Raw genomic sequence first — 25,162 nt, 5'->3', positions numbered from 1 at the left:
CCAGGGATGGGGGAGCCTGGTGGGCTGCCAGGTATGGGGTCGCACAGAGTTGGACACGACTAAAGCGACTTAGCAGCAGCAGCATGTCTTGAGCAGGATTGCAGGGTATGCATAGAGAAATAGGGACGATCAGGTGGAAATGGTGCGTGTGGGCCATTTGCAGACAGCATTGAATGCAGAACACAGAGACCTCACTGAAATGACTCGCAGCGTTTCTGAGGGAGGGTGCCGGAGGATGCTTTGTGACAGAGAAATCAGAAAACAGACCAGATGGAGGAGCAGGAGCTCAGGAGGGGAGACCGTGGGGAGGCTGCTGGGAGCAGAGCTCCCTTCTCTTTGTCCGCGGTCACTAGGGCATGCGTGGACATGGCGGATGAGAACCAGTGTGGATGCAAATAGTCTTTGGTACCCAGACTCAGGGCTTCTGAGGCTGCCTGCCAGGGTTCTGCCAGGGCGCCCCCTGAAAGCAGCTTTCCAAGCCTGCACTGGATGCAGCAGCCCACAGTTGGGGAATTCAGCCTCCCCCCGGCTGATCCCCCATTGCTGTATTTTTGGGCTGTTTGACAGCAGTTTGGTTCCTGTCTGGATGAAATAACTCTGAAGGGAGTGACTGTAGGTGATCCTTTTTACCCCCATCAGGACGCATTACGTCACAACGCAACATTAGAAACAGGAGAACCAGGGGTCCCTCTGGCTTTGTTGACTTAGTTGCTTTTTCTTTTCTTTTTTAAAATGTGGTCTTTTTATATATTTGGGCTTGTTTGGTGGTTCAGATGGTAACGAATCCACCTGCCATGCAGGAGACCAGGGTTTGATCCCTGGGTTGGGAAGATTCCCTGGAGAAGGGGATGTCTACACCCACTCCAGTGTTCTTGCCTGGGGAATCCCGTGGACAGAGGAGCCTGCCGGGCTGCAGTCCAGGGGGCCGCAGAGAGTCAGACACGACTGAGAGACTAACACTTGCTCACGTTATAATTCATGAATTTTGGGCTGTGCTGGGTCTTTGCTGCTGTGTGGGCTTTCTCTAGTTGCAGCGAGCGGGGCCTCCTCCCTGGTTGCGGGGTGCAGGCTTCCCCATGTATTGGCTTCTTTCGCTGCGGAGCACGGGGTCTAGGCGCGCAGGCTCAGTAGTTGCAGCTCCTGGGCTCGAGAGAGCAGGTTCAGGAGCTGTGGCGCTCGGGGTTAGTGGCTCCTCAGCATGGGGATCGAACCCGGGTCTCCTGCGGTGGCAGGTGGATTCCTTACCCCTGAGCCACCAGGGACGCCCTTGACGTAATTGTTTTTTTAAAAAAAAATTTTGGCTAGCCTACCTGGCAAAACAAATGAGGTTGAAATCTATATTTTTAGCTATTCATCCTAATCATACTAATTGTGTGATCATTGTTATTCTCTTGGGCTTCCCTGGTGCCTCAGATGGTAAAGAATCTGCCAGTAATGTGAGAGACCCGGCTTATTCTATTAGGAAGACGATCCTCTAAGGCATTCCAATTCTTATTTTCTTTACTTCTTTTTAACCTGCCTGCTCATCTCTTTGGATTGTTTGTTTAAGCAGCTCCTAGTATTTGGTGTGCCTGCTTGGAGGGGCAGCCCCAGAAGTTTCATACAACAAGGGTGGAGGGTAACAACCTTTGATAAAGGAGCTGAGGACTTGGATCTTGTCTCTGGGATGCTTCTCTGGGCGTGGGTTCTGCCGTCCTCCCATTGCTCCCCGAGACCCCTCCCTTCTGACTGTATTTGCATAACTGACCCCTCCTCCATCTAACCTTATTTCAGGCCATTGAGTCACCAACTGGCCTTTTCTCATTTTACTGCTTTCTTCTTCAGGATTTTTGCTCTGTCATCTTTGGCAAAGTTTCTATGCATTCATTTGTGTGTTTTTTTGCTGTTGTTTTAGTGGACATAATCCATTTCTATGGAGGTTTGGTGTATTCCATTGTGATGTTTTAAAAAAAATTGGAATGTGATTGCTTTACAAGGCTGTGTTAGCTTCTAACTAACATGTGACTGCAACCACATGAACCAGCTCTCCCTGCACACACATCCCCTCCTTCTGGGGCCTCCCAGCCTCTGCCCAACCCCATCCTCTGGGTCATCACAGAGCCCCGAGCTGGGCTCCCTGTGCCAGAGGTGCGTACTCAATGTGTCCAGCTCTTTGAAATGCCGTGGACTGTAGGCTACCAGGCTCTTTTGACCATGGGATTTGAGTTGTCATTTCCTTCTCCAGGGGATCTTCCCGACTCAGGGATTGAACACATGTCTCCTGAGTCTCCTGCACTGGCAGGCAGGTTCTTTACCAGGCCACCTGGGAAGCTCCATGCTTCCCCTTATCTATCTATCTATCTACCCATCCAGCTCTCTATCTAGCTTTCCATCCCAGCAGCTTCCCACTGTCTTACACACGGTCGTGTAACTATGTCAACACTACTCTCTGAATTTGTCCCACGCTCCCCTGCATTTGTGTTTTTACTAGGCGGTTTCTATAGGAATCTTTCTTTTCTATACCTTTTTTTATCCCACTTTTATCTTCATTTATACAGTCTTGCCCTCTACAGACTAAACAATGGCTTATTCATTCTCCAGTTTTAGATGTTTGGATCTCTTCATACACATGTCAGAACAGATGTTTTCATGCAAGTGTGACTGTCAAAGGTAATTCAGCTTTGTTGGCAACTCTTATTTTAATGAAGTTTGGATTTTTTTTTCGGCTCTCACTCTTTCCCACTTGCGGCCTTTTACTCATTTGGAAATATAATATTCACTCTATGGCAGAATTATAGGTTATCCCCCTGTGGTTGGTGTCTTTGCTTCTAAAGCTGACTTTCTAAGTTCTCAGTATGTTTCAATGTGATGTTTCTACAGTGGGTGGGAAAACTTATTTTCTGGTAGTTCGTCTTCTAAACAGTTGCCCTAGAAATGATAAACCCAAAGTTTCAGTACAGTGAACATATTGCTTTATCTGGTGGATAACTCAAACACTCACACACACCACAATGTGAACCTTATGCTCAACAGAGAAAAAAATCTGATGCACCAAAGGGGAAAAACCCAAGCAAAGATAAAAGGCAGACCAAAAGCCTCTTCAAAGCAGGGCATTTGTGCAAAGTTGCTAAATTACATATTTGGGGCCCCAAAAATGTTTGTGAAAAGTGCTCTGAAATTATTAGACCACAATATTCCTTTCAAGTCTGAAATACATTTTGAGATCCTGTGACACGGAGCGCGGAGGCTGGGCTTGCTGAGAAAGGAGACACGGTTGGGAGAGCTGATGACAGGCGGGAGTGACCGAGCTGAGGCTGTGTCCGTGGGCACGGTGGGGACCAAGGGGTGCCAGAGTGCACGGGATGGGAGCTTCGGCCAGAGAAAGGAGATGGAGACCATTGCATGCTTCAAGGGCATTCCAAGGTTTTGCATGTGACGGTGGGGGATGTGGGAAGGAGAGGGGGAGTGGGCAGGGGACCCGTGAGGCGGGGAGGCTGCTCGGGGGTCTCCATGGATGTTAACGTCACCCAGCAAGCTCGCAGCTCAGGATGGAGAGCAGAGCCGTGAACCAGAAGACTGTCTCTTCTCACGACCCTCTGTGCCGAAATGTTGACCCAGCATCCATGCAGCACTCATTCAGGAGTTCATCTGCCTTAAGTACAATCATAAGCTAGACCCCAGTTACAAAAATATATCAGACATGGATCTGGAGCTTGGTGCGCTTACTGCCTGCTTGGAGGAGGGGCATGTTCCTCTTGTGAACAGAGAGTCTCACCGCTCGCCTAAAGGAGCCAGCCATAACTCTGTGTTAGCACTGCTGATTTTTTTTTCCAACTTTAAAATTATAGCAAGCAATTAAAAATTAAACATACCCTGTGGGCCAATGATTTGTGGCCTCTGATTTAAACAATTGGAGCTACAGGCATGTTGGGTTCTTCTGGTTCTGCCCCTAACAGGCTGGTGATCTCAAACAACACACCCAACTTCTCTGGACTCCACTGACCTCTTCTATAAGAGCAGTGAGCTGTACAAGATGGACTCTAGAGTCTTTCCCACTTCTATAATTCTATGATTTCCATGTCTCAAGTGAAAGTGAAGTCGCTCAGTTGTGTCCAACTCTTTGCGACCTCATGGACTGTAGCTCTCCAGGCTCCTCCGTCCATGGGATTTTCCAGGCAAGAATTCTGAAGTGGGTTGCCATTTCCTTTTCCAGGGGATCTTCTGGACCCAGGGATCCAACCCAGGTCTCCAGGCTTGCAGGCAGACTCTTTACCGTCTGAGCCTCCAGGAAAGAATCTAAATAGACGCATCCCATGTCTAAATGGACTTCTAACTAATTTCCACCTGCAAAGAAAGGGAGGAAGCACAAGGACCGTATCTCTCATGCTCCTCCTTCTGAAGTGTGCAGCATCAACAGAGGGCTGCCGACTCTGGGGGAATTCATTATAGCGACCAATGTTGGCTAACTGGACCCTAAGACAGGCTCAGGTTTGGGGGCTACCATGATGACTTTTGGTTTCCCTTACTCTCTCCCATGCTGTGGTCAATAATGGAGGCAGGGTGGTGTCATGGGATTGTTTAGACAGATGTATGCTGGAATCTCAGCTCTGTTTCTTTAAAAAAGCAAACAAACAGCAACTTTGATTTGTTGATTGATTTGGCTGCGCTGGGTCTTGGCTGTGGCAGGGGCATCTTCAGTCTTCATTACGCACGGGGGCTCTTTAGTTGCAGCACGCAGGCTCTTTAGTTGAGGCACGTGAACCCTTAGTTATTCACTTAGCTGCTCATGTGGGATCTAGCTCCTTGATCAGGGATCAAACCAGGGCCCTCTGCACTGGGAGTCGTAGCCACTGGACCGCCAGGGAGGTCCCTCAGATCTGTTTCTAAATGGTGGCTGTGACTGGGAAAGTCACTTCCCCAGAGTACCTGAAGTCACCGGCTGTCGGGCTGGAAAAGACAAAGTGTTCCTCCAGTAAGAGCTTGTAGACGTCCCTCTGCCCCAGGAAAGCATCTTAATTCTTGTACGCATGTCTATTTGTTTTTCTGTTTTGCCTGGAGGGCTACAGAGTTTAGCAGAAACCAAAGTATCTGGACCAAATTCACTTAATTCTCATAAGAATTGCTTTGACTAAGTTGTGATTGAATGCCACGGCCTCAGCTTTTTTCCCCTCCCCTTCAAAATGACTGTTCAAGACCTTGTTCAGAATGGCAGCTCAGCCTTTCGTACGTGGCAAGATAAAGGGGGAGCCCCTGTGAAGTGGGCCGGAGGGCTCACTGTGGGTCACCCCTGGGGTCCTCACTGAACTTTGGCTTTGCCGGTGTGTGTGCAAAGGCAAGAGCTGAACTGTTGTGACCAATAGAGAGGATGTTTGGAGGCTGTGGGTGAGGAGGTGGGCACTGGGGCGGACGGGAGGAGAGGGAAACTGAGCTGAAGGGGCACTGGTGAAGAGTCCACGAGATGGATGAGGACAGTGAGAGCTAGCCCACAGTTGGATGAGACTTTGCCCTGTGCTCGGTAATGTAATCCCTCCCTTCATCTCCTTGAAAAACCTTCAGGAAAATCAACATCACTTGCTAATGATGTTGATGCGAATCAACATCACTTGTTTTTTTGCTACTTTTTTTTTTTTTAATTTGGCCACATCGGATCTTAGTTGCAGCACGCAGGGATCTAGTTCCCTGACCAGGGATCGAACCCAGGCCCCCTTGCATTGGGAGTAAAGAGTCTTAACCACTGGACCACCAGGGAAGTCTCTGATTTTTGCTACTTTTTTGATGTGAGGCGTCAATTTCAGGCTGTGTGGGGTGAGTGGAGGCCACCCGAACGGTCCAGCCACCTATGGGTTACACTGATAGAAGGTTCCCCATAATATTTTCTCACCAAATATTATCATCAGGAAAGAGTACTTCTTGCCAAATAAAAGTGTATGCTTCCTGCTGTGGAATGAGAACTATATGACCCATTGAATGCTTTGTTTATTTGTTCAGCTTTGGCTAAACAAGGTTAAAACAAGATTTAGCGCTCAATTGTGTAATATCACTCATTCCTGGCACATTCCTCTTTCTCTCTCTTTAATTTCTGACCTCTGTTTCCTATGTTTATTTTCACTGTTTATCTTGAATGTTTTAAAGACAACTCAGATTAGTGTTTTCAACCCTTTGGATCATTGGTGGGAGGCAAGAAGGGTCTAGACCACAGCCATCCACTAGAACCTTCTGTGATGATGAAAATGTTCTCCATCTGTGCTGGACGCTTTGGGTGCCCACTAGCTACATGTGGCTCTTGAACATGTGAGATGTGGCTAATGTGACTGAAAAACTGAATTTTAAATTTTATTTAATTACCTGAAGTGTAATTAGCTACCTGGCTGGTGGCTGCCCTCTTGCACAGTGCAGATCTGTTTATAAATTAACAAGGGCTTCTGAACATCTGAAAAGGGGTCCTTCTTAAGTTTAAATGTTCTTTTTTAAAATAACATTGGTATACTTAGAAACAGCTTTTTGCATAATAAGGAAAAAATATTGTGTTGTGCTTATGCAATGTGGAATGGTAAGGAGGTATAAACCCCATTTACTTAAAAAAAATAACAAAATTAACCAGTACTTTTTCTTTACTGGAGCTTTATTCGTTCCACTATCAATTTACATCTAAACTTTTACTAAATGACTGAAAATATGCTTGTCTGACCATCAGAACTAGCTGATAATTCTTATTTTAAATAGGTAGTCTGTGGGAGACAACTTAAAAAAATAAGTTTTAGTTCTATTTCTTGACCTGGGTGGTGTTTACACAAGTGCTCTCTTTATAAATATTTGTTTAAAAGTTTTTACATATTTTATGCACTTTCCTATATCTGTTAATTTTCACAGTAAAATAAAAAAAAAAATTGAAGCTTATTCTTTTTCATGTCGAAAGTCATCATATGATGAAGCTGTAAAAGAGTCCGTTTTGTAGATTGATTAAGAAAAAATCATGGGGAATCTAGAAATAAACCAAGAACAAATGGGGATTTATTATATAATCAAAGTGGCATCTCAAGTCAGTGGAGGGGAAACATGAATTGCATAAGAGGTTGTTGTTGTTGTTTAGTTGCTGAGTCGTGTCCAACTCTTTGTGACCCCATGAACTGTAGTCCGCCAGGCTCCTCTGTCCATGAGGTTTCCCAGGCAAGAATCCTGGGTGGGTTGGGTTGCCATTTCTTTCTCCAGGGGATCTTCCCGACCCAGGGATCAAACCCGGGTCTCCTGCTTGGAAGGCAGATTCTTTACCACTGAGCCCCCAGGGAAGCTGACATAAGAACAGTCCCATCACTGCAACGGCAGCTGAGAGGCCAGGGTGCCCTGTGTTTCCGGGCGACAGTTCGGCCCCAGGGGTAACACGATGCATTTGAATTCATATTTACTGGAATCCAATAGTGCCATTTGAATTTACATTTTTTCCAATGGAATTTTTAAAATAAATGTGTTGGGTTTCCTGATAGCTATTCAAGATCAAGTTATGTCATCTACATTCCAAATATTTAAGAGCAGACTTCGCTGGCACATTTCCCCCAAGAAGTCTCTATCACTTTCATGTTGCGTGATAGTTGAAAAAAGTAAAAATCTCAAAAGGTCGTCAAGCTGGAGTGGGACATCAAGTCAAAGTGACTGCTGTCGTTCAGTCGCTCAGTCGTGTCCGACTCTTTGCGACCCCACGGACTGCAGCATGCCAGGCTTCCCTGTCCCTCACCATCTCCCGGAGCTTGCTCAAAAAGTGACTAGTGCTGCTAAGTCACTTCAGTCGTGTCCGACTCTGCGCGACCCCATAGACGGCAGCCCACCAGGCTCCCCCGTCCCTGGGATTCTCCAGGCGAGAACACTGGAGTGGGTTGCCATTTCCTTCTCCAGTGCATGAAAGTGAAAAGGGAAAGTGAAGTCGTTCAGTCGTGTCCAATTCTTAGCAACCCCATAGACGGCAGCCCACCAGGCCCCTCCGTCCATGTGATTTTCCAGACAAGAGTACTGGAGTGCAAAAAGTGACTAGAGAAACCTAAATTTAAAAACTCACTTCTGGGGCTTCACTGGTAGCTCAGTGGTGAAGAGTCCACCTGCCAATGCAGGAGACATGGGTTCGATCCCTGGTTCAGGAAGATCCCTCATGCCGAGAGCAACTAAATCCATGGGCCACAACCGTGAGCCCATGTGCCCAAGGGCCCATGCTTGGCATCCAGAGAAGCCCCCGAAATGAGAAGCCCCTGCGTTGCAAAGGAGTAGCCCCCACTCTCTGCAACTAGAAAACGCCGGGGCAGCAATGAAGAGCCAGCACAGCTGAAAATAAATAAATAAAATTATTAAATAACACACTTCTGGAAATAAGCTTATTAATCTTAGGAAATTTTTTTCCACCTTTGACCTGCAGATTTTAATTTCTTTTACTTCATTTTCATCTTAGTCTGTTGAGATCCTTCCCTTGTCACAATCCAAATTAATTCGAGGTGAATTTTGCCCAGGAGAAAATGATGTAAAAAAAAATAATAATAGAAAACAGCGGTCAAGATTAAAAAATAATTTTTGAGTGGAAAAGAGCTTTCTATAAATTTGACTCTAAGCTTAAGAAAATCTCTTTGTAGCGTCCAACTTCGTAAACAAAAGCACAGACTTACCTACAACGTAATGATAATTGACAGTCTGATTTCCATAAAACACAAAGGGCTCTTTCAAATGAGATTTTAAAATATTAATATCAAAATGAGGGAACTTCCCAGGTGGTCCAGTGGCTAAGATTCTGTGCTTCCAATACAGGGGGACTGGGCTCAAACCCTGATCCAGAGACTAGATCCCACAGGCTGCAACTAGGAGTTCTCACGTCACACATGAGACTCAGTGCAAATACATAAATATTTTTAAAAAATTAATACAAAAATGAGCAAATTGTCTAAACAGGCCATTCTCATGAAAGAAATACAAATGGCCAATAAATATAAGTCAATGAATATTTATCATCTTATCATTCTTAAGTATTAAAGTATTCTTAAGTGTCACTCTTAGATCATATCATTCTTAAGTATTAAAGAAATTCATTATGAAAGATAGTTTGTTATTTTCAAGGAAGTAGAATACTTTCAATTGACCTGCAGAATTATATTAATGTATACTATTTCTTTCTAAATTTTAAACTTATTATGTGTACTACTAGCAGAATCTTGGGCAAATATTTTCTGTAAACATGACCTTTTAACAATCAGAATGGCTTTTTTAAAAAAGACAATAATAAGTGCTTGTAAGAATGCAGACGAATTGGAATTTTCATTCATGGCTGTTGGCAGTGCTAATGGTACAGGCACTCTGAAAAAAAATTTGCGTGTTTGATAAAGCTGAGTGTGTCCTTACTATGTTGCTGCTGTTCAGTTGTTAAGGCGCGTCCAACTCTGTGCGGCCCCGTGGACTGCAGCACGCCAGGCTTCCCTGTCCACTGTCTCCTGGAGATGCATGTCCATTGGCTCGGAGATGCTATGATTACTCATCTCATCCTCTGCTGCCCTCTTCTCCTTTTGTCTTCCATCTTGCCCAGCATCAGGGTCTTTTCCAATGAGTCGACTCTGTGCCAAGTGGCCAAAGTATTGGAGTTTCAGCTTCAGCATCAGTCCTTCCAATGAACACCCAGGACTGATTTCCTTTAGGATGGACTGGTTGGATCTCCTTGCAGTCCAAGGGACTCTCAAGAGTCTTCTCCAACACTGTAGTTTGAAACCATCAATTCTTTGGTGCTCAGCCTTCTTCTTCTAGTTCATCTCTCACATTCGTATGTGCTACTGGAAAAACCATAGCTTTGATTATACAGACCTTTGTTGGCAAAGTAATGTCTTTGCTTTTTAATACACTGTCTAGGTTTGTTAGTAGCTTTTCTTTCAAGGAGCAAGTGTCTTTTAATTTTATGGTTGCAGTCAATGTCCACAGTGATTTTGGAGCCCAAGAAAATAAAATATGTCACTGCTTTCATCATTCCCCCATCTATTTGCCATGAAGGGATGGGACTGGATGCCCTGATCTTAGTTTTTTGAATGTTGAAATTTAAGCCAGGATTTTCACTATCCTCCTTCACTCTCAATCAAGAGGCTCTTTAGTTCCTCTTCACTTTCTGCCATTTGAGTGGTATCATCTCCATATCTGAGGTTGTTGATATTTCTCCTGGCAATCCAGTAATCCCACTCCAAGGTATTGACCCAAGAGAACTGGAAACATTTGTTCACATAAAAACTTGTCCATGAATGCTCCAAACCGGAAACAACCCAAATGTCCTCTGACTGGTGAATGGATAAAACAACCGTGGTACACCCAAATACTGGAATACTACTCAGAATGGAATAATAGGGAGAAAATTACTGGTTCACATGACAACGTGGATGAATATCAAATGCCTCTTGCTAAGTAAAAGAAGCCAGAATGAAAACACTACATTTTATGTGGTTCTAATTATATGACATGTTGGAAAATGCAAAAATTACAGGAACAGATCAGTGGTTGCTGTGAGTTGAATGGGTGGGATGGGGTCCCCAACTGGGAGTTGAAGGGGCAGTTTGAGGAGTTCTTTGGGGAAGGTGAGAACTGGTCTGCATCTTGATAAGGAGGGGGGAGGGTCTGACTTCATGCATTTGTTCCACTCATAGGACTGTACAAAAATAGTGAATCTCCACATCAATTAAAAAGGTGAGTAAAAAGCTAATGTGTTTCTAAATTAAATGTTGGATCGTAAATAAAATGGGATCTTTTTGTTCATTTTTTGACTTAGATTTGACTACCCAGACTCTTTTTTGAGGGTGAAATGAACGTCTTCTAGGTTGATGTATAACATACGTATAAAAATGCACAAGTTGTAAACACACAGCTTGATTATGCATGTCAGAACTCTCCTGTGTTTAACTAACCACCACCCAGATCAAGAGAAAGAGCTTCTCCAGAGGCCCCTCCTCTACCCGCTTCCTCTTTTCCAGAAGGAACCAATATTCTGACTTCTAACACCATAGATTAGTTTCACTTGCTTTTGAACTTCATGTAAACAAAATCATACTGTGTTGAATATTGTACTCTTAATAGGCTTAGTCATATTTCAAACTAGTTTTCTACCTAATTACGGGTGAAATGAAAGTGATAGTTGCTCAGTCATGTCCAACTCTTTGTGACCCCATGGACTATAGCCCATCAGGCTCCTCTGTGCATGGAATTCTCCAGGCAAGAATACTGGAGTGGGTAGACATTCCCTTCTCCAGGAGATCTTCCCAACCCAGGGATCGAACCCACGTCTCTTGCATTACAGGCAGATTCTTTACCATCTGAGCCACCAGAGAAGATAGGCCAATTAACAACAAGAAGAGACTGGGTAATAATTACTATGATTTCTTATAGCTCTCCAATTTGAGTCTGTGAGTTGAGAAAATTGTGAAATATTTTTTGTTTGAAATACGTTTTTGGCCAACCAAAGTAACCATCTTCTTTTTAAAGTGGGGAATGCACATGGTACTATTCCTTATGATCTCTAGAATTATATTTTTCTCCAGTATTACTTTCCCAAGTATGGACAGACATCAGTCTTAAAATTGGCCTGATATCCTGATGCTGTCATATGATAGCTCCTTGGAACTTTACCAAATGATGATCTGTGAACTTCTCTCGCTTTGTTCTTTTGCGATCATGCTTGACTTTGGCTCAGCTATATTTAAAGTTGTGGGGAGAAGAGATTTCTTGAAAAATACGGCACCAAAAGTCTGTTCTCAAATTGAATATTTGGAAACCTCCAGTAAAAGTAAATCCATATGGCAGGTCTGCTCCCAGCTTGATTCTTGCACGAGTGGGTCTAATATCCTTTATGACTTTGTGTGAGTGCACGCACAATCTTGCATGTGCCCTTTGTGGTGGAAGTCAATTATACCGGTTTTGTTTTTGTTTTTCTTTCCAGTGAGAGAACCTGGAGTATCAGTTCTGAGTTTCTGGGTTGGGGCAGGTTTTATTTTCTTAGCAGTAACCACACCACAAAAGGGGGAAACAAAGCAATCCCTGACAAAAAGAAGCCTTGAGAAATAATGTCGGTAACAAATGCTAACTTTGAAGAGTTCAGTGCGTTCGCCAACGAACTCAAAGCCTACATTAGATAGTATACTCTTAGATCCTTCTCACAAAGCCTGATGGGCCAGTTGCTGTCTCCACTGTTAGAGGTCACCCATAACCACACAGCTCAAGGGAAGGGTGTCCCCCAGCTGGGTGTGACCAGCAGGGGCCCCAACCACCTGGATTCCTTGGTTTCGATAACTCCCAAATACTCCAAGGGTTGGCCTTTGTGAATAAGACTCAGTCAGAAGACTCTTCCACTGTATTCCCTCATTTCCTCTCTCCACGATGTTGATGGAAGTTGCTCAGTTGTGTCCAACTCTTTGTGACCCCATGGACTGTAGCCCTCCTGGCTCCTCTGTCCATGGGATTTCCCAGGCGAGGATACTGGGGTGGGTTGCCATTCCTTCTCTAGGATCCATGAGAGTTTTAATGCAAATAAAATGTTTTGTTGTTGCTGGTTTCTGAGTTTTGAGAGTATGGAACAATTCACATATGTAATTATAACTCACCCCCAGAGGATTCAATAAATGTTGGCACTAAGGGTCGACAATTAAAATCAAAGAGTGTTAGTTCTTTTCACCCAGCAAATGAGCAGCTGGGCTCAAAGAAGAGACACACTTGCCCAAGGTTCCATTGGTAATCAGTGGCAAGGACAGCTGGTATCTTGGAAGACTCTGGTTTTCCAGTCAAGCCCTCTTTTCCTGTTTTCCTTATTCTCCCAGAATATACTGAGGTAGTTTGGGATGACTTCCGTGGTAGTCTGCAGATCTAAGCCGTGTCTCAGGAATTCTAGTTGAGATGTTTACTTACAGGGATTTATGGGGCCGTGTCAATGGATAGTCTGAGGGAGGGTGGACTTTGGGAATGGTTTGATTTGGCAGCTCCGTGGTGTCTTCTGAAACAAGGCTTCTTTACCGTCTTTTCATTTAGCCGTCGGTGATCTCCTCTGTGTGGTCATAACCCGGCTGTCAACAACTCCCTGCTCAGCCTGCTTCTCCATCAGGACCACAGAAATGAGTGAGGGGGTCATCCCGGAAGCTGTCAGAATACTGACCCTCACCTCTCCTTGGGTACTTCCCTAGGGGCTCAGATGGTAAAGAATCTGCCTGCAATGCAGGAGACCCGGGTTTAATTCCTGGGTCGGGAAGATCCCCTGGAGAAGGAAATGGCAACTCACTCCAATACTCTTGCCTTGAGAATCCCATGGACAGGGGAGCCTGGCAGGCTGCAGTCTATGGGGTTGCAAGAGTCGGACCCGACTGAGCGGTTAAACCACAATCACCTCTCCTTGGCCACAGCAGCTGTGGAGTTCACTCCTAAACCCATGTTGTTGTCTGGTCTCTAAGGTGCGTCCTTCTCTTTGGAACCCCATGGAAGGCAGCATGCCAGACTCCCCTCTCCTTCACTGTCTCCCGGGCTTTGCTCAAACTCATGTCCACTGAGTCTGTGATGCCATCCAGCCATCTAATCTTCTGCTGCCCTCTTCTCCTTTTGCTTTCAATCTTTCCCAGCATCAGGGTCTTTTCCAATGAATCAGCTCTTTGCATCAGGTGGCCAGAGTATTGGGGCTTTAGCTTCACCATCAGTCTTTCCAATGAATATTCAGGGTTGATTTCCTTTAGGATCGCCTGGCTTGATCTCCTTGGAGTCCAAGGGACTCTCAAGAGTCTTCTCCAACACCACAGCTCAAAAGCATCAATTCTTTGGTGCTAAGCTTTCTTTATGATCCAACTCTCACATCCATACATGACTACTGGAAAAACCAGAGCTTTGACTAGACAGACAGTTGTCAGCAAGTAATGTCTCTGCTTTTTAATATGCTGTCTAGGTTGGTCATAGCTTTTCTTCCAAAAGCTTGTCATAGCTTTTCTTATAGGACTATACAGACTTGTCTAAACCTGTAGCTGTTAGTTAGCTTAAACTTGAGTCATATGTATTGTTTTGAAATCACTTCCTCTTAAAGCATGTATATGCCACTGAGGCAAAGTGGGTGTTCACAGCAAATGGAGATAGTTGCCAAGAAAAGGAAAGTGCATGTCAGGAGGCAGCTTTGGGGTCCACTGTAGATGCAAACGTCGGAAATCAACCTGAGTTAGCTGGAATAAAAGGGGAGAGTTAATTACACGAACATGGGGGGATCTCATGGAACCCGGGGACAGGGAAGCAAAAGGGTGTTAGGGGCAGGGGGAGAGAGAGTCAGGACCAGAGTCATCAGACCCCAGGACAGTCCCTTCCCCTCTTCCTTCCCTCCTGCTCTCTCTCTCCCTCTCTCTTTCTCTCTCTGGCTCATCTCCTCACAGGACTCCATTGTTTATAGACCATCAGGTCCTGTGCATCAGCGCAGATGGCAGAGGATGGCTCTCAACTTATGTACATTCATATTCCTCCAACTTGCCCCCTAAGCAGAAATGGACGTGCAGCCTCTGATTTCCAATTCCTCATTCCAGGGAGAGTCTACATGGCAAGTTCGGTTCAGGCACGTGCTCTGCGGTACGCAGGGCATGCTGGTCCAGATAAGACCCCTCTGGGTGGGGTGAGGGGTGATGGGGCCCCTGGCAGGCTGATGGTCCTTAGGGAGGCCAGGCTAACAGGACCCCCGAAGGCCTCCCTGGAGAGGGCGGTACACTCTGCGTGGTGTGTGTCCCCTCGGGTGCCTGTGGGAAACGCCCGTGCACCTTCTGCCAGTTAGCCTGCTTCCACACCCCCAGGATGGGCAGGTCTGGTGTGTGGAGGGATGGATGTCCAGAGCGGAAGGGGCTGATGGCACCGGCAAGAAAGGAGAATCCTTTCTCCTAAACAACTTCAGAAATTTGAGACAATTCTACTTTCCAGCCTCTAAACCAAAAGGAGATGTTTGCTGACTCACAGGCAAGCATTTCTAGTGTTTGAAGCTAAAAACTGGCCACATTAACGCCAGCCGGTTCTCAATGCTTTCCGTCAAGCCCGGAGCTCCATCCCGCCGGGCCCTCCTGGGGCGGGGCCGCTTCCTCCCGGATCCCAAGTCCCCAGTCTTAGGTGTCCCGATCTCTGTTTACATTTGCCAGCCCCACCCTTTCCTCCGGGAGGGTGAGTCAGCGGCCTGGTGGTGATGTCTGAGGTCTGACTGCAGTCAGACGTGACTCTGGGGGGCTTAAAACTATTGATTGCACTGAGGGGTCCTTTGGACCTTACCTTTGAGGATAAACCTATCAGACAGCTTCCCCTCCCCCTTCTGTTTTATTGTTTTACAACTTCCTCCTAAACCTAGAACAATAGCCTTATAAACGGGCAGGAAATCCCTCTGCCTCTATTGTAGGGAAGGAGAAGTGAACAGAAAGAAGACTTGGTGCCTTCCTTATCTCATTTAAAACAGACTGTGGTTGTTCCCTTTCAAATGGGTTTTACTCCGAGTGATTTCAAACTTTCCACAGCAGGAGATCAGTGGAGGGACCTTTGGGTGGCAATGGGTTTTAGCCAAAGTTTAAGGGGTTAAGAACATGAATAAACTCCAAGGCAGATCTCCTTAAGGAAGCAACACTGAAACCCTAAAGAATCTGAAAGTTAGGAGGAGGGGATGTGGGGAGGTGGGGACCGGAAAGAACTAGGAGGAAAGAGGCTGAGATCACTGATGGCCATTGTTAAGCCTGAATTGTGAGTTTATTGGTTTGGATACTGGTTACCAATCAGGAGAGTTGGGTTGTAACTAGGTATATAGCACGTGAACTTGACAAAGCTCTCTCTCCTTTTTTTTTCTTTTCACATTTGCAGTATCATTTTATCCCCAAGGCATTCCCGGGTGGCGCTAGTGGTAAAGAACCCGACTGCCAATGCAGGAGGCGTTGGAGATGTGGGTTTGATCCCTGGATCGGGAAAATCCCCTGGAGGAGGAAATGGGAACCCATTCCAGTATTCTTGCCTGGAAAATCCCATGGACCGAGGAGCCTGGCGGGCTAAGTCCTAGTGACAACAGGTTGAAGATTCTGAAAGTGTTAGTTGCTCAGTCATGTCCGACTCTTTGTGACTCCAGGGACTGTAGCCCGCCAGGCGCCTCTGTCCATGGGGTTCTCCAGGCAAGAACACTGGAGTGGGTTTCCATTTCCTCCTCCAGGGAATCTTCCCGCCCCAGGGACTGAACCTTGGTCTCCTGCATGGCAGGCAGATCCTTTACCTTCTGAGCCACCAGGGAAGCGTAAGGGTGTTCCATTCATCGTCTATCGTGGGCCTGCTCAGCCTCCTGTGTTCCCCTTACTTTTAGAGCTGCTGTGAGCTGTTCTGCATGAACTGACTCTGCAAGGGGGGCTGGAGAGAGAGAGGAGACTTACCTCCATCCCCCCCTCCTTATTCTCATCCACCTAGTTCTCAAAACATTTTGAAAAATCTTAAGAAGCACCTTTTTTTCTGGGTAAGAATTTTGCTGATTTTTTTTTTTTTTCTTGTGGGTGTGCATCTGGGCAGATTTAGACAGAGGCAGGTAGGCAAGGAAGACGACGAAAGGCACAGGAAGCTGATTCCTAAGGTGCGGGATTCTCTGGGTCACGGGACCTGTGGTGGGTTGTTTTGTTTTGTCTTTTTTTTAGGCTGTACTGGGTCTTTGCGGCATGTGGGCTTTCTTTAGCTGCGGAGCAAAGGCTCTAGAGTGAGCAGGCTCAGAGGTTGGGGCTCCTAGGCTTAAGTTGTGGGATCTTAGTTCCCCGCCCAGGTGATGAACCCACATCCTTAGCATCACAAGGAGATTCTTAACCACTGCACCATCAGGGAAGTCCTCTCCTGCAGTGGTGTGATCACGTAGGTTTGCATGCATTCACACTTGGGAAGGCAGAACGTGGAGGGTCACCACAGCTGGACTGCTCGCTCGTTTTAGGAAGTCTGAAGGCTCTTTCGCACAAAAGAAGCCCAAACATGAAAAATGCTTTCTGGAAGGAGAGATGCTTCAGTTATGGCTCCGCCATCCTGAGAAGCAGGCACCGCTCGGGGCTCCTGGGATTTGCCCCTTGCCTTGGCGTCTTCCGCCAGACGCTCTGTCTGCAGATGCCCACGGCCTGAGGCTGCTTGCGTGACTGGCCTGTGGAGGGCCTTGGACGTGTCTTGCCAGAGCACCACCCCAGTGTTTTGGAAATAGGTGAGTTGAGATGGGCCCAAACTGACATGACTCACGGCAAAGGTTACCAGGGTTTAGGTCAACTTTCTACGACCGTGAAGCGAAGAATGGTCGTCTGTCACCACTAGGCAATTGGCATGTGCCAAGTTTATTCTTAAACGTGTGTTGCTAGGGATATTCCTAGCAATAATTAATAATTACGGCAATGATTCATCTCTGCGTCTCCTGGAGTTTTGTTTTTTGACTCAACCGTGAGTTTATACGACAAACATAAAACTGAAATGTGCTTACATCACCCGCTACTTACTCAGTGCTCAACCTCAGTGGCTTCCTGCTGGTCTTGGGAAAAGATTAGAGGGTTTATCGGTGACTTTGAGTCCTACCCAGCTCTCCAGCCCCCTCCTCCAACCCCTGTTCCCTCTGGGCCTCCACCATCCCTGTTTCTAGTTCTTCAGATGCTCCGGGGAATAGTGGTCCACCACCCGGAATGCTTCCCAGGTGGCTCAGATGGTAAACCATCTCCCTACAGTGCAGGAGACTGGGGTTCAATCCCTGGGGCAGGAAGATCCCCTGGAGAAGGAAATGGCAACCCGCTCCAGTATTCTTGCCTGGAGAATCCCATGGACAGAGGAGCCTGGTAGGCTATAGTCCATGGGGCTGCAAAAGAGTCGGACAGAACTGAGCGACTTCACTTTCTTTCTTTCACCTGGAATGCTCTTTGCTCCTTCGCTGATATCTTTCTTTTTTTTCCCTTCCTTTTCTTGTTTTGCTGCGTCGGGTCTTTGTGGGGGCATGTGGGCTCTCCATTGCAGGTGTCTCTAGCTCTGGCATGTGGTTTTGGTTGCTCCACAGCAGGTGGGATCTTAGTCCCCCAACCAGGAATCGAACCCGCATCACCTGCATTGGAAAGTGGATTCTTAACCACTGGACCACCAGGGAAGTCCCATGATGGATGTCTTTCTTGACTGCCCTGATTAGGTTCAAGTCTCTGGACATTATGTGCTAAAGTGCAAGGCTCTCCTGAAGAATCCTGGCCATAACTGTTTTGTCAAACTTATTCTGTGATTCTTTGATTCACATCCCAACTTGATTCCCCCTCGCAAGGACTGACATCACTCACCTCTATATCTGGACACCTACAGCATAATAGGTGTTTAAAAATTTGTTGTTGTTTAGTCACTCATGATTGACTTTATTTTTGCAACCCCATGAACCGTAGCCTGCCAGGCTCCTCTGTCCATGGCATTTCCTAGGAAAGAATACTGGGGTGGATTGCCATTTCCTTCTCCAGGGGATCTTCCTGGTTCAGGGATCGAACCTGCGTCTCCTGCATTGCTGTGTGTTAAACAAATGATGAAACGAGTAAAAGGAAGGTCAGAACAAAATAAACCCTAGTGGGGAAATTACAAATAAAATCAGCCCTTAAATATAAAAGTCATTTCTTAGAGCAAAATAGAGTTATCGCTCTCACAGACTTAAGTTACTCATGTAATACACAGTTGATTTTCTCTCTCTCTCTCTTTTTTTTTTTTGACAATCCCATAACTGAGTCCCACACACAAAATGATAGATGGCCATTATGTATTTTTTCCTTCTCTGTATTTTTCTTAATGGAAGTGCATGGAACTTTCCAAATATCACTGTATGATTGGAAAAAGTGAAGCGGTGCCATTTTGGGGGGAGGAGGGGAAGAAAGGGGAAAGATTCTGAAAAGGGTTTATGTTTTCTAATCAAAGTCAGATGTAGAACTGATTTTGTGTCGCTTAAGGAACACGCTTCATTTTCTCCATCAGTGGTCTTGTCCAGCATTGGAGGTTCACTGAAGTCCCTTGAAGACGAGAATGTCCATCCAGTTCCCGGTATTTTGTACCTTGGCCATCTGCTTTCAGCAGAGCAGAAACAGCACTCTGGGCAGACCTGAGAGAACTTTGAATAAGAACCTGCTTGAGAAAGATTTCCCTTACAAGCTAAATGTTACATTTCCACTCAACAGAAAGGTACTGCTGTGTGGCCGTGAAAAGCTGGCCCGAACCCTGTAACCTTTGCAGCGCGCGGTGTTATTTTTGGTTCATGCCAACACGGATCACAGCTGTGACTCAACAGAGCCGCTGAAGCAAGAATTCAAAGAGTTTAAAGAACAGCGGACTCAGAAACGACTTTTTTTTCCCCTTATGGTGTCATTATGCCACATTTCTTGTAGTTTACCTTTTACAAATTTACCAACTGCATACAGATGAGCTCAGCTGTTGTTTGGCATCCCGAGGCCCGAGCTGCGTCAGCACGCTTCCTCAAATCCCACTGCAGGCGACGGACGGTGGAGCTTTCCTTTCTGGGGTGTTTGTTTTACGTAAGTAATGACTTACTTTGCAGAGGTTAAAAAAAAAATCCTTGTTGATATATTTCTCCCTCAAATAAACCCAAAATAGGGCTGGGGTTGATGTAAACCTTGGTAATTTCCCATTCGGAGGTGACGGAGAGCCCGTATCAATTGCTTCTGTGCTGGCTCTTGCATTCTCCTCTATCTGTGTCAGACACACGAGGCCATGAACTCAGAGCGAAACGGACGTGGACTCCAGGAGACCAGATATGAGTCTATTTGTCAGCATCCTTCGGACGTTTGGCTTCATTTAATTTTTTTTTTTAATTTTTAAAATACTTTTATTTATTGATTTGGCTGTGCTGTGTCTTAGTTGCAACACTTGAGATCTTAAATGATGGCATATGGGATCTAGTTCCCTGACCAGGGATTGAACTTGGGCCCCCTGCACTGCAGAATTTTAGTCACTGGACCGCCAGAGAAGTCCCTGGGCTTCATTTTATTGACCACTACTTAAACTGGAAGAACAATCCAGTTGTCCTCTTTGAGGATGCATAGGAAAGGGGACGCAGAAGAGATGATGGAATTACTTATCTACTAAGTTACTGCATTTTTAAAGATCTTTTTAAAATTCTTAATTTAATTTTTGACTGGGGTGGGTCTTTGTGGACGCACACAGGCTTTCTCTGGGTGCAGTGAGCGGGGGATGGGTGCCGCTCTTCGTTGCGGTCCTGGGCTTCTCCGTGCAGAGGCTTCTATGGTCTCGAGCACAGGCTCTGGTGTGTGGGTCAGTAATGACTGCAAGCAGGCTCAGGGGCTGTGGCTATGGACTCTAGACCACAAGGCTCAGCAGTGGTGGCACTCGGGCTTAGACGCTCCGTGGCAAGTGGGATCTTCCTGGACCAGGGACTGAACTGGCCTCCCTTCCTTTGCAAGGCAGATTCTTAACCGCTAGACCACCAGAGAAGCCCAAGTTACTGCATTTTTAAGCTTTGTGGTAGCTTAAAGAATGTAGACTTAAGACTTCTGAGGACTAGCATGTTAAAGTGCTATTTTTTTGTTATTTGTGAGACAGACCATTAATCAAATATTCTACAGAACCAAGGAAACAGGCAATACACTCGATCTATTTTCTCTCTGGGAAACAGCCCCAGCTTTCGTGTTGCCATTGCTCAGGCCTGACACTTACAGAATGCTCCAGAGCAAAAGCCACGCTGCGTTATGCACTCCGTCACTGCGATCAGACCGAGCTCCGCGTCTTTCCACCTCAGTGTGAAAGGTGGAAAAATAAGTTTGGAGCTCTTCTTTGAACAGCAAGAGCATTAACCCAAAAGAAACTGTATTTCTATGATATTCCTTGGATGTTGGTGGGAGGTACCTCCCTAAGGCAAGTGTACAAATCCTCTTTATGTACTGTCTTCAGGCATCTACTCTACAGAAAACGGACACTACGTTGTAAGCGTCTCATCTGAGATTGGTCTTTTAAAGTTGAGATACAGCTGACATATGACATTCATTAGTTTTAGGTAATGGGTTTCCCAAGCGGCTTAGTGGTAAAGAATCTGCCTATGAATGCAGGAGATGTGGGTTCTCTCCCTGGGCTGGGAAGATCCCCTGGAGGAGAGCATGGCAACCCACTCCAGTATTCTTACCTGGAGAATCCCACGGACAGAGAAGCCTGGTGGGCTATGGTCCATAGGGTCGCAAAAGAGTTGGAGTGAGTGAGCAGAGCACACTGTTTTGGGTGATACAACATAATAAGTCAGCATATGTATATACTGCAAAATGATTACCATAAGATTAGTTAACACCCATCATAATGCAGTTACAAAGTTTTTTCTTGTGATGGGAATTTTTAAGATCTACTCTCTCAGCAGCTTTCAGATATATGATGCAGTATTGTTACGTGCAGTCGCCATGCTGTGCACCACGTCCCAGGATTGATTTGTCTGATAACTGGAAGCTTGTCCCTTGGGCACCCCTTCACCCAATTTCCCCCACCTCGACTCCCCGCCACCCCTGTCTGGCAACCACCAGTCTGTTCCCTGTGTTCCATATCTACGAGTTCAGTTTTGATTTTGTCTTGTTTTTTAGATTCCATATGTAAGTGATACCATATAATATTTGTCTTCAGTTTCTTTCACTTAGCATAATGCTTTCAAGATCTATCCATGTTGTCACAAATGGAAGGCTTCCTTCTTTTTCACGGATGAATAATATTCCATCGTGGAAATTAGTTCTCATTTTTAATAAAAATTAATAGAATTTTCACACTAGGAGAGTCTCCATGAATCATGTAGGTTTACTATGCTTTATAGATGCAGAAAGCAGCACAGAGGGATTAAGGAACTTGTCTAAAGTTACACAGTGAGATGGCGGTAAAATCGGGATTCACAGATAGGTTCAGTGTGACCTTGAATCACACCACCTGCTTCAGAACAAATTGGTCCAGAGAACTAAGTGTTCTCAAGAATTTAGATTCACAAATCTGAAAAAAAAAAATTATTTCAGTCACAAAATGTTGTAAGAGAAAACACCGAGAATGTTGAGTAAACATTGAGAACATTAGTACAAATGGACATTGTTCCTGTTGAAAGAAAAAGTATTTCCCGTATCCTTATGTGTATCTTGATTTTGAGGTTATTTTGGAAGTTGCTGAAATTCAGTTTGGCAAAGCAATTCACTGTGAAAGACATGTTAGGAAACTAAAATTTTCTCTACTGACTTTCTATCAACAAATGAGCACTGAAATGTTATCTATAGAAACGCAGATTCATTTGTTCCTGGCACAGATGAGGAGCTCAACAAATATTTACTGAATGGTTGAATAAGAACTGCAGTGCTGTGGAGGTTAGCCTACGATTATAGACCCATTAATAAGGTGTTTAAACCTCAGTTTTGAGCAAAACAAGCCAGACACAAATCAGCGTCTTGCATGATTCCATTTCTATGAAGTCCAAGACCAGGCAAAGCTACTAAGACTGTTGGAAGTCAGGATTGTGGTTATCTTTGGGAGGAGTAGCTGCTAGAAGGGGGGTTTAAGGGCTGATCATGTTGTTTTGAGCTGGGTGCTGGTTATACATGTGGGCTCAGCATCTGAAAACTCACCAATAGCACATTAAGACAGATGCATGTTCTGAATGTATATGGTTGCTATTGTTCAGTCACTGAGTTGTGTCCGACTCTTTTGCAATCCCATAGACTGTAGCCTGCCAGTCTCCTCTGTCCATGGGATGTCCCAGGCAAGGGTACTGGAGTAGGTTGCCATTTCCTTCTCCAGGGGATCTTCCCGACATAGGGATTGAACACACGTCTCCTGCATTGGCAGACAGATTCTTTACCACTGAGCCACCAGGGAAGCCTGAATGTATATTATACTTCAGTGAAAAATAAAGAAACATTTCATCTTAGGAACAGAGCAACTTAGTAAATGCTTAGCCCATGAAAGAAGTTTCCATAGGGTAAGTTCAAAACAACAACAACAGAAGGTGGGGTGAGGGTTTACCTTCCATAATCCTGTAAAATGTGCACCACTTACGCTGTTGAAGAATAAATAGAACTTTGACTCTGGCTTCAAAATTTATGCAGCTGCCTCCATAGATTTTTGACAGTTTTATCATGTAGTTGACAGTAGCAAAGCATGTTTCAGACCTCCAGATGATACATGCAGATGTCAGTAGGGCTTGTGTATCTACAGTCTAGTGAGACTGAAAAATGAATTCACAAAAATAGTGATGCTGGTCCGTTGACTTTCTTTGTCAGCTTTATGAAAGCACTTTCAACATAACTGACTATATATATAGTGGTGAAGAATAATGTTTCTAAATTAGTAAATTAGTTTTTGTTTTGAGAAGTCAGATCTAAGTAAATACCCCTTTTAGGAAAGAATATGTTTGTATTAGGGCTTCCCAGGTGGCTCAGTGTTAAAGAAACCACCTGTTAATGCAGGAGATGTGGGTTTGATCCCTGGGTCAGAAGACCCCTGGAGGAGGAAATGGTAACCTACTCCCATATTCTTGCCTGGAGAATCCCATGGACAGAGGAGCCTGGCAGGCTACAGTCCATGAGGTCCCAAAGGGTGGTACGTGACTTAGTGACTGAGCATGCATTATGGATTTTTATAGCTGCAAATTTACACTAACCATTAGTAGATGTTGTTGGTAGTCACTAAGGCCGTGCACCGAGGGGGTGGAAGCCAACTGGGTTGTGTTGAAATGTAGCAGATGAAGACCACACTTCATAGCCATCTGGGGGAGGAGGAAGATGGGGAGGAGGCTGGAGGGGATGTGTGCTGGGCAGGGACTGAAGGAAAGCTCTTGGAAGTGGAAGACACGGAAGCACTTGGGCACAAGGAAAGTTACCTGTCATTGACAGGGAGATTGTGGTGATGATGCTGTGGATGTGAGACAGACACATGCTGCTGACGAATCAAGAGAGCCAAGCCCCTGGGAGGTCACAAGGAGGTGTGACCAGCGTGTACATGGGGCATTTTGCCCTGATTCAGGGGTAGGAGGAGAGACACCTCCTTTGTTGTGACAAAAGTAGAAGAAGATAAGGTCATAGATTTAGTAGGAAGATGAAGACTTTTCTCTGCAAAAAGTTTCCCACCCTCTATCCTTTATGAGGCAGGAAGCTGGAGATAGAGGAGGTATAAACTCAACATTTACTTTGGCCACCTGATGTGAAGAACTGACTCATTTGAAAAGACCCTGATGCTGGGAAAGATTGAGGGCAGGAGGAGAAGGGGATGACATAGGATGAGATGGTTGGATGGCATCACCAACTCAATGGACATGAATTTGAGTAAACTCTGGGAGTTGGTGATGGACAGGGAGGCCTGGCGTGCTGCGGTTCATGGGGTTGCAAAGAGTTGGACACGACTGAGTGACTGAACTGAACTGAAACTCGGCATTGTGTGGAGACGAGAGAACACTCCATCGGCAGTGTCCTTGGGAAACTGATGAGTGTGACCTTGAGGCTAATCTCCATACTGGCTATGTTTCCCTAGCAGTGTTTGGGGCTCATTGAGGTTTGGGAGAATATTGGAAGAGTTACTGGTTGATTCAGATGATTAATAGTTTACAGTTAGGTGTGCTTTCAAAGACGTGTCTTCTTTTTATCAGAATGCCAGATGTGAATGTGATTCTGCCGGAGAAATGGATGGAATTCACAGTGCGCTGACATGGTATTTCTGGCTTCTATATTTCTTTTCTTGGGATGAAAGCAGAGACTTAGGCAAAGAATTAGATGTTGGAAATTAAATTTCTGGTTACTAAATCCTACCAGAGTATTGTATACCCCATAAGGCTGGTAAAAGGAGTTTTAGTAAGCCCCATGATTGTGCGTCCCAGGTGGTGCTAGTGGTAAAGAACTCGCCTGCCAATGCAGGAGACATAAGAGACATGGGTTCAATCCCTGGGTCAGGGAGATCCCCTGGAGAAGGGCATGGCAACCCACTCAGTATTCCTTCCTAGAGAATCCCATGGACAGAGGAGCCTGGTGGGCTGTAGTCCGAGGGGTGGAACAGAGTCAGATGTGACTGAAGTGACTTGGCATGCATGCACAAGCCCCGTGTGCTAAGAATACAAGCTTAGAAGTATTCTTCTCTAGAAAGCATGGTCATCTCAGCAGGAAGAACTGCAGTAAGCCCTCAAGGACACTCTCCTCTCCCTTCTCTGAATTGAACTAGACCCACCAGCACACCG

At 45.5% G+C, this 25,162-nt stretch overlaps 1 non-coding gene across 1 annotated transcript; it reads right to left on the bottom strand.

The window, feature by feature from the left end:
• Positions 1-5,654: 5,654 nt before the first annotated feature.
• TRNAG-CCC (transfer RNA glycine (anticodon CCC)) lies at positions 5,655-5,728 on the bottom strand. The gene has a single exon. It is a non-coding gene; the product is annotated as a tRNA-Gly (tRNA).
• Between the last annotated feature and the right edge of the window lie 19,434 nt (positions 5,729-25,162).

Source organism: Dama dama, chromosome 7 (assembly GCF_033118175.1).
Source record: "Dama dama isolate Ldn47 chromosome 7, ASM3311817v1, whole genome shotgun sequence".
In the NCBI taxonomy this organism is placed as follows: domain Eukaryota; kingdom Metazoa; phylum Chordata; class Mammalia; order Artiodactyla; family Cervidae; genus Dama; species Dama dama.
This window is presented reverse-complemented; position numbering and strand designations above follow the sequence as displayed.